Genomic DNA, 13,181 nt, shown 5'->3' with positions numbered 1-13,181 from the left:
GGCACTACCGCCAGCAGTCAGGTTACATCAGAATATGAAGAGATAACCGGACGGTCGCTCGCAGCATGTTCCTCGGCGCTACCCGTCTAATGCGCCCCTTTGCATTAGTAAGCCTCGTTTTCGACAGCGTAGTACTAGGCTGGTATATGGTACAGAAGCCGGAAAATGCTGAGCAATTCCAACAACGATTCGTGAGGCCTGCACTGGAGTGACACCTGAAATGTTGAGACATCTCCATGCAGACACTGCGGGACGTGGTCAGCACTGCCTGCACTATCGGGTACGTGTTTTTGAACATATCTGCTATGAGTAGTTGTAAAAGGATACGTTCTAGTAGATCCACGTGTGACATTTTAATTTTCTGAGCTTTGAAGATATAATAATATGTATTAGTTCTTGTTTCATACAAACAACTCTTTTCTGGAGTGGAATGTCGAAGCGTGTATATAGTCAATTAATACGTTATTAAGTGTTATTTTCTACATCTTTGTCGCATTTACAAATGCACCCTGTTACAGAAGCTGTGTAGTAAAATGACTGCTATTTGTTTCACAACATCCGAAATACAGTACGTTGTAGCGCTTCTTTGAAAACAAGTGATTAGGCATCCCAAGCATCACTATTGCATGCTGGCGGGCCACCTAGTAGGTATTAGTACTTTTCTTACCATTTCTTAGCAACAACTGCTGGTCAGATCCTGCCATGAAAAATATTTAGCATCTTCAAACATATGTAAGAAAAAATTAATTTTATACATTGTTACTTGTGGATTCTTTATTAGTCTGACAATAAAGAATAGATTCATGAATTTAAAAAATAAATTATCAAAAATTATCCAAAATTCTATGCACAGTAATGTCCGAGAACCTTTTCAAAAGGTGAATTAATGACTGATCAGTTCAAACCGACAAAATGTGCACACAAAAAAAAATACAAAATACACGTAATTATCCTTCGTTATATCGTAGAATGAATTTATATTCTAATGAGCAACGTTCTAATGCAAAGAGGAGAACATTGGAATTTCAACAACATCCACCCCCTATAGATAAGTATTGTTTATTGTGTGTAAGAAGCGAGCCGATGGATGAAAAACGATGCTTTGACAAATACTCTTCCAGGAAACCACAACTTAGACATAGGGACTGGAATGTCCCTACATAGTAACGAGCAGATAAATGTTATCTCTTTCTCTCTGTCCGAATAATTAGCTATATAAAGCAACCCTTAATGCTATGTATTGGCCTACACGTTGTCCAGATCTCAGTTCAATCCTACGTGGGTGGTGTACGGTGGGACAGCGTGTAGGAGTAAAACCTATCTGCTGTCATTTTGAGCTCAAGAGATGGAAACATTGTTTTTATCCAGCCTGTGCATAGCAATGATATACTGTACAGTGGCATGAATTAGTGTGTAATCGTTAGTACTCGTAAGTGCATTTATTTTATCGTCGCTGGGGGCGAGTTTGAAAAATATTTCTTGTGGCTTGAACAAAGTAATCTTGCCTGAACTGTAAATAAACTCCAGAAGGCTAAATTCCAGGTCTTTGTTGTCGAACTACTGCTATTGATGTAAGGAGATGACTAGTCAAGTCTATATCTGTGAAGATCAAAGCTCAAAAGAAGACCTACCTCTGACTTATCTCCAATTCAAAGTTCAGCCTTAACACCTTGAACGATTACTCAGTCAGAAAGAAGACTTCCTCTCCATGTTTACTCTGTGCATTCGTATCTTATTTAAAGGTAGGTAAAAAAAAAAAAAAAAAAAAATTGAAGCCCCTAGAAGAGGGAAGAAAACGAAATGTAATTTCACGTGTTGAGAGGGTATGCGATGTTATTCCAGCGATTACAAAATCGAGTCAAATTTACAAAGAACTTGGCAGGACGAGAGCACTCATCAGTATGACGTTGCACCCACTCTGGCCTGAGGATGCATGCACTGACTCGGTTGGGAAGGGTGTCATAAAGCCGTTGTGTTCTCTCCTGAGGCAAGCTGGCCCACAAATGTTGTAACTGATCGTTGATATCCTGGATACTGGCGCTGGGATGGAGTTGACGTCCCAGTTGGTGCCACATGTTCTATCGGGGACAGATCTGGGGATCTTACTGCCCACGGGAGTTCCTCAACATAGAGACACGTGCCGTGTGTGGACGTGCATTGCCCTGTTGAAACAGGCACCACGATACTTTTGCATGACAGGTAACACATGGGGACGCAGGATATCTGTGACGTACCGTTGTGCTGTCGGAGTTCCCTTTAATCACTACCAGCCGTGACTATCCGATGGTTCCCCATACCTTGACGCCAGGAGTAACACCGCTGTGCCTCTCCAAAACATTGGAGCAATGGGACCTCTCCCCAGGTCGCCGCCATACTCGCAGACGATGGTCATCCTGGGTAATGCAGAACCGCGATTCATCGCTGAACACAATGCAACGCCATTCATGAGCAGTCCATGCTTCGCTTCCTGGTCACGGCACTGTGGTGTTAACGGCAGCCTACATATGGGACGGTAATTCCCTAGTCTGGGTGCTGCTAGTCTCTGACCAATGGTGGGGGATGACACAGAATGTTGCAGGGAGTCCATTACTTGTTCTCGGATGGCAGGCGCAGATAAGCCTGGTGCACAGTACGGCGACCCTCCCTTGTGGTGGTCAGACGTGGTCGACTGGAACAATGACGTTCCGTGCGTAGACTGGCGTTAACACCACAACAAAAACGGCTGCGTTGGAGCGGTGCCGTGACTGAGAAGACCTCACGTCTCTACGCAGTCCAACATCGGGCCACTGTCACATTAGAATGTCCTACAAATCTGGATATTGCACGATTCGACCAGCCAGCCAAATGGAAACGCACAATGCTGATAACGCGATCTCACACGAGTACACGGCATCTCCATGTCCTTCGCAGTGATCAATCGACGCGACGCAGTTCACGCCCCTTATATACCCTACCAGGCTCAGTAACAACACTAATGCACCCCGATGACCGTTCTTCCTGTCACAGAGAATAGCAACTCTAATCATTTACATACCCACCGATGGTGTGTACGTATACGAAGTTACATTGACATCCGGCCATTTCTTCTGGGAGCTTCCATTTCTTTCAGGTAGTGTACATATTGGCAATGGTGAATGCTTTACTTAAGGAATGCGTATGTTTTACTGGTGATATAGCGCATCTTCTTATGTAACAACGCTGGATTTACGCATTTTCTCAACGTAGTGATATCGAAATTAAAATCCAGAGCTTGTTTCCAGTCAACTCACCGGGTCAGAAACGGAATGAATGAAGCTTCGATATAGCGGCGAGGATAGGAAATTGTGCAGGCTGGGTCATTTACTAATGGACGACAAATTAAATGAAGTGAAGTGAAATTATTGTGGAAAAATTTGCTGGAATTAAAGATGATAGGGGAAACACGAGTACCCGAAAAAACGTGTCCCATCTCAGTTTTGTCCAGCACAAGGAGTGCCCGGAATTTGAATCACGGCCCCAGCGGTGAGAAGCTGACTGTCTACTGTCTGAGCCACGGAGGGGCCTGAGGATATCCAGATCTTTATTGTGGAATATACTGATCTAAACTAAAAGTAAACCTAAATACGTGGCCCACATAGCACATACAGACTCTAGGGTCTACTAGGACGGATTTCTGTCTAGCTAAATACTCTTGTATAGGGTCACGTTATCAGCCCTATCACTTGAGTTTTTTGACTAGGTGTATCGTGTCGTATCGTATCAGACTATGCCTCAGTTCATGTCACAAGGCTCAGTAGATCAGAATTAAGACCCTTGTATGACTCAGAAATCCAAACTGGCCTTTCAGGTTTCTGGGATTCGAACTGACTAACCATGATGTCAGACCATGTAGACTCGATGTCTTAACGGACATAGCCACCAGGCGGACTAAATATGCACTTACATGTTGTTTGGTTTATCAGTCCATAGACTGGTTTGATGCAGCTCTCTGTGCCACCCTATCATGTGCTAACCTTTTCATTTCTACGTAACTACTACATCTTACATCTACTCTAATCTCTTCGTCATACTCATACCTTGGTCTACCCTTGCCGATTCTACCGCCTACTGTTCCCTTAAAAAACTAGCTAAACAGGATCTGGGTGTCTTAAGATGTGTCCTATCATTCTACCTCATCTTCTGGCCAAATTTCTCCAAACCGTTCTCCTCTTACCAATTCGATTCAGTTTCTCTTCGTCTGTGATTCGATCTATCCATCTCACCTTCAGCATTAATTTGTAACACCACATTTCAAAATCTTCTATCCTATTCCTTTCTAAGCTAGTTGTCCATATTTCATTTTCATACAATGCTCCAGAAGAAGTCTTTCTAGTTATATCAGTGCTCAAAGTGAGCAAATTTATTTTCTTAATAAAGGCCTTCCTTGCCTGAGCTAGTCTGTATTTGATGTCCTCCTTACCTCTGCCATCGTTATTCTAGTTCACGCACTAAAAAATTGAGTCTGAATGCTTACTGTTGTAGGATACGAGGAAACACCATCAACGTATCATGAAATATTCAAATTCCTAATCATAAAGATACATATTTAAACACATTATTCCTAAACGTTCTCCTCTGTGGTGTATTCGTTAGCGTGATTAGCTGCCACCCCCGGAGGCCCAGGTTCAATTCCCGGCTCTACCACGAAGTTTGAAAAGTGGTTTGAGGGTTGGAACGCGGTCCACTCAGCCTCAGGAGGTCAATTGAGTGGAGGTGGGTTCGATTCCCACCTCAGTCATCCCTGGCAAATGCCGGGATGGTACCTAACTTAAGGCTACGGCCGCTTCCTTCCCTCTTCCTTGCCTGTCCCTTCCAGTCTTCCCATCCCTCCACAAGGTCCCTGTTCAGCATAGCAGGCGAGGCCACCTGGGCGAGGTACTTGTCGTCCTCCCCAGTTGTATCCCCTGACTCAAAGTCTCGCGCTCCGAGACACTGCCCTTGAAGCGATAGATATGGGATCTTTCGCTGAGTCCGAGGGAAAACAGACTCTGGAGGGTAAAGAGATTAAGAAAGAAAGAAAGAAAGATTATTCCTAAACCTTTTTTACTTTTAAACCAAAACATTTAGTAAAACTCTGAGATGCTATGGTTTTCCCACTATTTGGATCACATTTATTCCTCCTGTCTGTAAAAATATACTTAGCTACAGACAATGTACTTTCGACATCACAATAAGCGATGGGACGAAACTTAAAATCGGGGAATTAGCTACGCACCTTCAGAAAACTTGAAGGATTTTAGTAATTTCCCTTAGCTTTTGAAGACCGTTATTGTTTTGCAAGGACGTTTGCAATTTTATACTTCACATCACTCCAATGTTTTTCACAAGCTGCGTCCAAAATTTTGATGGCAGTATCTAGCACCCTCAGACTTTCGCAAAGCTCCATACCATTTATTTCAAATTGCTGGATGCTTTTGCAAAGACTGTGAACATTTTATTTTATATGCACAACGTTCTTCTGTACACCGGGTGAAGCCAGTCTTGTTTTGCTTCAGATACACATGCAGTCTGCTCTTCAATTGAGTTAATTACCTGAAACTCATTAAGTGAAGTTCGAAGTCCTTCTGAAATGTACTGAATGTCTAACGAGGTCAGCAAACTTCAACAACAGGATGAAAAAATGAAAATTAAAATCCACAGCCTTTTTGACTGGATCAAGAATGGAATGATTGAAGCCCCATCTAGCGGCGACCGAGCTCGATAGCTGCAGTTGCTTAAGTGCGGCCAGTATCCAGTATTCGGGAGATGGTGGCTTCGAATCCCACTGTCGGCAGCCCTGAAGAGGGTTTTCCGTGGTTTCCCAATTTCACACCAGGCGAATGCTGGGACTGTACCTTAATTAAGGCCACGGACGCTTCCTTCCCATTCCTAGGCCTTTCCTGTCCCATCGTCACCATAAGACCTATCTGTGTCGGGGCGACGTAAAGCAAATAGTAAAAAAAAAATCTAGCGGCGAGGAAAGGAATTGTGCCCGGCTGCCGAAACCTGTCGCATTCCTCTGTGGCAATGATAATGACTGACAGATGAAATAAAATGATATTGTAGAGTGTTTCCGGAATGAAAGATAACAGGAGAAGACGGAGTACCCGGAGAAAAACCTGCCCCGCTTTCGCTTTGTCCAACACAAATCTCACATGGGGTGATCGGGATTTGAACTACGGAACCCAGCGGTGAGAGGCCGGTGCGTTGCCGCCTGAACCTCGGAGGCTCTTCGGTCATTGAATAAAATGTCTTTTTAATGTTGAAAGCATTTCTCAGTAGACAAATTACGAAAAACGTAAAATTAAACAATTTCCTCAATTGTGTCGAAAGTTGAAGGACTGAAATGTCGTATGGCTTTTAGTGCCGGGATATCCCAGGACGGGTTCGGCTCGCCAGGTGCAGGTCTTTATATTTGACTCCCGTAGGCGACCTGCGCGTCGCGATGAGGATGAAATGATGACGAAGACAGCACATATACCCAGACCCCGTGCCATTGGAATTAACCAATTAAGGTTAAAATCCCCGACCCGGCCGGGAATCGAACCCGGGACTCTCTGAACCGAAGGCCAGTACGCTGACCGTTTAGCCAACGAGTCGGACAGTTGAAGGGCTAAAGGGCAAGATAAAGTTCCAAATAGTGAGTCTTGAATAGCTCTATCAAACTAAAGAAACTAATTTCGAAAATCACTTCCACCCTAAACGCAGTTCCGGAAAAATCCTAAAATCGCTCATTTCTTTACTCGTTTTCTTTTTAATTCAAATCCTAGCCAAATCAACTTATTTACATAATTATTTCTGTAATGTGTTCCTTGGTTTAATACACTCAGTTTTTTTATTCTTTTAAATGTACACACCGAATCTATATAAATAAAATTGTAGGGGGTCCGCTGTCTGTAATTTCTTTTGTTTTGCCAATTTTTCAGATATTTATCCGTTTTAGGTCAACTCAAGACCGAATCGGTGGTTTTTACGTTTCGTGTCTGTTTGTTTGTCTGTTTGTCTGTTTGTCTGTTTGTCTGTCTGTTTGTCTGTTCCACCATCACGTCGAAACGGCTGGATAGATCTCAACCAAACTTCATATTTAGAGTATACTCATCCCGGGGAAGGTTTCGATATGCATATTGTTTTAAAATCTTTGAATACACGGGGGGTTTATAGGAAAACCAGAATGGTTTTTCCACCATCACGTCGAAACGGCTGGATAGATCTCAACCAAACTACATATTTAGAGTATACTCAACCCGGGCAAGGTTTCGATATGCATATCATTTTAAAATCTTTGAATACACGGGGGGTTTATAGGAAAACCAGAATGGTTTCTCCACCATCACGTCGAAACGGCTGGATAGATCACAACCAAACTTCATATTTAGAGTACACTCATCCCGCGGAAGGATTCGATATGCATATCATTTTAAAATGTTTGAATAGACGGGGGGTTTATAGGAAAACCTGAGTGGTTTTTCCACCATCACTTCGAAACGGCTGGATAGATCTCAACTAAACTTCATATTTAGAGTATACTCCTCCCGGGGAAGGTTTCTGTATGCATATTATTTTAAAATATTTGAATAGACGGGGTTTTACAGGAAAAACAGAATGGTTTTCCTCCATTTTCTCTTATACTATTGATTTTCTGTAAACTTAGTTTACCGTACGTGAAACGTCTCTTCATTATAAACAACTTTCGTTATGTTCATAATTTACCTTACTCTTCACATGACGGAGAAATTTACAATTTTCCGCTGGTATCATGCTCTGCATTGAGTGACCGACAGAACGACAACGAACCTACAGGTTACCATGGCAACGTCTCTGACTGCATGCCAGCAGGGAAGTAACGTATTGCCATTTTCCTCATCATGCTTTTAAATCCGTGGTTGTTCCTCGGGTAGAAGGCAAGAGAGGCGTCAATCGGCCTATCTGCGGGATATTGGCGGAATATCGTTGGATGTTATAACCGCCCTCGAATAGATTAGGTAATAACACCATTAGTCATCTTCTTATTATTTGTTTACCTAGGAATCACTGGATCTAAATTTCTCCTCTGTTACCGCTTTATTATATCCATAACACACACTAGCATAATTTATTGAGGGGATTTGATTTTCCAATACGTTAACTTGGCATTTACATATTTGTCGTTATCCGGCTGTCCTCAGTTATAATCCATTTTCTATTACTTTCAACTTTCTTAACTGTATTATTTTCTTCCTTAATTACGCCGTATGTACGCGAATGCTACAAACTACTGGATGTATTTCCACCAAGACTCATATTTAGAATACACCTGTCCTTGATAGGTTTTAGGGAAAATATTGTTTCAAAATCCCTGAACTGACTGGGGGTTTATACGAAACCGAAACAGTAATTTTGCACTTCCACAAAATATACACAACCAACGTTAATTTAAATCTACCTGTCTTGGTAGAAATTAATTTATAAACTATTTTTCTCATGTGCATCATTTCGATACCAGGATTAATAAGGGAGATATCATTAACGGACCGTTTTTCTGTACAAGTCCCATCGGACTTAACTCACGAGCGGGTGCGTGTAAAGCGTATTCCTTACAACTTGAAAACTACTGAAGACATTCGAACCAAAATTTATATTTAGCATCCACCTGTCCAAAGGTAGGTTTTAAACGTAAATAACATTTCATGTTCCGGAATGGACTGGCGGTTTATAGGGAACCGAAATGGTGATTTTACTCTTCCACAATATATACAGAACAAGACCAACCTAACTGGAAATCGACCAAACGTGATGGAATTCCACCTCTAAACCATTTTCTTCATGTGCATTTTTCATAAATGGTCACTTTTGCAGGTTAAGTCCAGCGGACATAGCCCAAAAGGTGTTTTACATGGAGCAGATTCCTTATCTATATAAATCAAATCGTAACGACTGTGTGCCTCTACACTGACTATTTTGGCGAAATTTTCGTACAGCATTCCGTTATAAGGGGTAATAATGATCATCTCCATAATTTTTGGTTTAGTTTCCTGAAAGTCCTAATTTTTATCCGCCTCGCCCAAAATCCAGATTGCGGCATAATCTGCCAGAAGAAAAAGAAGATAATTGAAATTTGACAAAATTATACCTTTTCGCCTGTAACGAACGGAATACATCCCAGATCATTACATTTTTCACTTTTTATCCCCGAAGAATATCGAAATATGCAGGCAATTTTAACCCTTATACGCTCAGCGAGCCGATCTATCGGCTCGGGTGGTATTGCTTAAAACACTCAGCGTGCCGATCTATCGGCTTTGTGTTCGGACGGCTGTATAAGTACCTTAATGGATCCCCAGATGTCAGGAAAATACATTAATAGTAGCTTTTGGATTTAGTTTACACTTTTCTCGAGAGATACAAACACGAAGCTTACCTGTTTGGAACAAATGAAGTTATCAAACCGCGTATGTTCACCGCATGACGAGTTGAAGTGTGCTGCTTGCCAGTACAGTCCCATTTAAGCTTCAAAATACGTGTTTTCCTTCGTTTTATTGTTTCCATTTTAATAATAGATTATTGTTAATTATATTTTGTTTATATTCTACATTATATTCTACATCAGTGTTCTCAAGTGAATTTTAGTTTAACATTTCGTGTTATTAGATTTTCGTGCCACGAGTAGGCCTAATTTTTTTACATGGCTGGGCCAAGTTCTAGGCTAAATAATTCCGATGTTTTGGATTATTTAGATGCTTTAGATGATGACGGTGACGTTATAGCCGACATTGATTCGTATTTCAGTCCGACTCATTGGCTGATTGATCAGCGTTGAGGTATTCGGTTCAGAGGGTCCGGGTTTGATTCGCGGCCAGGTCGGCAATTTTAATCGCCATTGATTAATTCTTTTGACCCGGGGCCTGTGTGTTTGTGTTTGTCCCAACACTTTCTTCTTCATATTCAGACAACACACTACACTACAAACTACCACAGTAACACGCGATAGTGATTACTTCCCCCATATAGGGTCGGCGTCAGCAAGGGCATCCGGCCATAAACCACCAGCCAAATCCACATGTGCGACACAGTTCGCACCCGCGACCCCACAGGTGTGGGAAAAGCTGTAGATAAAGAAGAAGTGATTCGGATTTTACAGGTACTGATGATAGGAGAATTTTTTCCAAAACACAAATGCTCACTCCGGAAGGTACGTGTACAGTTCTTTACGTCAGGTGCTATAACTCATGACTAAATAAGAATACAAAAAACAAAATTATATCATGTTATACAGAATTAAATGCTCTTATTTTCAGAATGACTGAACAACAATATCACTAAAGAACATATTACTTTTTTAGTATTTAAAAACAGATTTTTATTTTTTGTAATATATTTTCAAATTTCAAAATTTATTTTGAAGTAAAATATGCCATGAAAAATTTTGGGATATTTTTTTCCTAAAACGATATTAAATAGTGTACTACTGTAATTTTTTTCAATTTTGTAACTGGGGATTTCTTTACACGGCAATTTTTTACATTTTAACATGCATAATCATGAAAAATGGCCTGAGTGTTTTGGGCTTGACCGGTGAAAATAGCCTGAGAGCAAAAGGGTTAATGATGGTGCAGACCTTCGGAAATTCCTATCACATAACGGATTGCACAATCTCCGTTCAATTTGGAATGATCTACAACCTTGGTCTTTTGACTTTTGCCGTATCTGTATCCCATTTACGTTTGATTTTTCTCTATTAATCGATGTTAAGTCAATTTGGAATTTTCACATGCATAATTCATACTTTCATTTACATATATGAAATACAGAATCATCATACTCTTCACGAAAATCGGCCCACCCAGTAGGCATATGCGAGCCAAATGCTATGTATGTAGCTGTCACATAATTATCCGAAAGGTAATGTAATGTGAGATAATCTTACCAAACCTTTACCCTGTTCCACGTTTCTAACTCAATCTGACCCAAGAATAGATGACATATCATATGACCAGCCATTTAGGCCACTAAATCCGGCGTGTCTTATGGTATAATCCTTTGTCGATATGACGTACGTTTAGTAGCAGTTAATCTGTAAATGAAGGTCTTCAATATTGTAAACACGCATATACTTTCGTATGTCGATCTATATATATTCACTGATGTCGATTTTTAGCTATCGAGAAAGGGTGGGTCTGATATTGTAATCAGTACTCCCCACACCGACTTTGACTGGCAGTAGGAAAGGGTTCCTTCTCCAACTCCTGTGTAAGGAAGGCCTACAATTGTAATGAATAGTTCCCTTCTCGATTTGACTTGCAGAAGGCAAGGGAGCATGCAGTTTTGTTTATAACTCCCCTACCCGATTGTGTTTGGCAGTAGGCAAGGGTGCCCGCCATTATAAAGAAATGTCCTCATCTAAAATGTGACTTTCATTAGGCATAGTGGCCCGCTATTTTGATGGAAACTCACCAACTTGGTGTGACTGGCAGTAAGGTAGCTGGAAGTAGGAAAATAGACCTGGCATTATAATGATAACTGCACAACTCAACTTCGAGTGATAGTAGGGTAATTGCCTGCCATTATAATAAAAACTCCTCAACTGTAATCAGTCTGGAAGTAGGAAAGGGGGCTGCCATTTTAACGATACTCCCCAAATCGATTCTGTCCGCGTAGTAGGCAATGGGGCCTGCAATTATAATGTAAACTTCCCAACTCGATTGTGAATGGCAGTAGACAAGTGAGCCTGCCGTTATATCACAAATACATAACAAACTTTTTACATTGGAAACAACGTACGGGGACCTCCCCATGCTCTTTCTCGGATAACGCTAAGAGACATGCAATTTTAAAACAATCTTATTTACTGCATGTACACTATTTACGTCGATATTCAAATACAATGTAGAATACCGTAGCGAAGCACGGGTACATTCGCTAGTGTAGTTATAAAGGCTCAAGTGAATCTCTGCATTGACTCACATAAGCGCCCGCGAATTGCTTTCTGAACGATTTTTTCATTTAATATGTCTTTATAGATACAGAAACAAACCAAACCAAACCCCATGGCACTACAGCCCTTGAAGGGCTTGGCCTACCAAGCGACCACTGCTCAGCCCGTAGGTCTTCAGATTACGAGGTGTCGTGTGGTCAGCACGCGAATCCTCTCGGCCGTTATTCTTGGCTTTCTAGACCGGGGCCGCTATCTCACCGTCAGATAGCTCCTCAATTCTAATCACGTAGGCTGAGTGGACCTCGAACCAGCCCTTAGGTCCATGTAAAAATCCCTGACCTGGCCGGGAATCGAACCCGGGGCCTCCCTTTATAGATACAGCATACATTTATTTCAATATGTACCCTTAGTAGTACACAGTATTGTTTTAAGTTCTTTTCGTCAATCAGGTAAACACTTTCATTTAAATAAATCTGTAGTTTCATTGTGTGTCCGCCTCTGTGGTGTAGTGGTTAGTGTGATTAGCTGCCACCCTCGGAGGCCCGAGTTCGATTCCCGGCTCTGCCACGAAATTTGAAAAGTGGTACGAGGGCTCGAACGGGGTCCACTCACCCTCGGAAGGTCAACTGAGTAGAGGTGGGTTCGAATCCCACCTGAGCCATCCTGGAAGTGGTTTTCCGTGGTTTCCCACTTCTCATCCAGGCAAATGCCGGGATGGTACCTAACTTAAGGCCACGGCCGCTTCCTTCCCTCTTCCTTGTCTATCCCTTCCAATCTTCCCATCCCCCCGCAAGGCCCCTGTTCAGCATAACAGGTGAGGCCCCACCTGGGCGAGGTACTGGTCCTCCTTCCCAGTTGTATCCCCGACCCAAAGTCTCACGCACCAGGACACTGCCCTTGAGGCGGTAGAGGTGGGATCCCTCGCTGAGTCCGAGGGAAAAGCCAACTCTGGAGGGTAAGAAGATGAAGAAAGAGAGAGTTTCATTGAGTAATCAGACAGATATCTCTAATTCTTACGGCCCGGTCCCATATGTGTCGCACCGGAGACACTCTACTATACTATCCACTTTAGCTCATGCTGGGAGGTTCCACATGAATGGAATGGCCAATCATGTGTTACACGGAAGTGGTTAAGGATGTCAATAGAAGCTAGTAAACCGTAAACAGAATACTGTAGGTCGGGCCCGCCCGCGAACAGACTGACTACCTCACCAAAGCCCCCTGAAGAGTTGGGCCATGACTCACCTCATAGCATTAAAACAAAACAGTATTG

The 13,181-nt window shown here is 42.1% G+C and overlaps 1 protein-coding gene across 2 annotated transcripts in view; it reads right to left on the bottom strand.

Moving 5' to 3' along the window:
- Positions 1-13,181, bottom strand: part of LOC136872510 (serine/arginine repetitive matrix protein 2) — a 135,619-nt gene that overhangs the window by 51,624 nt on the left and 70,814 nt on the right. The window lies entirely within an intron of this gene.

Source organism: Anabrus simplex, chromosome 4 (assembly GCF_040414725.1).
Source record: "Anabrus simplex isolate iqAnaSimp1 chromosome 4, ASM4041472v1, whole genome shotgun sequence".
NCBI lineage: Eukaryota > Metazoa > Arthropoda > Insecta > Orthoptera > Tettigoniidae > Anabrus > Anabrus simplex.
Note: the sequence above shows the minus strand (reverse complement) of the source record. Positions and strands in the feature narration are given on the sequence as shown.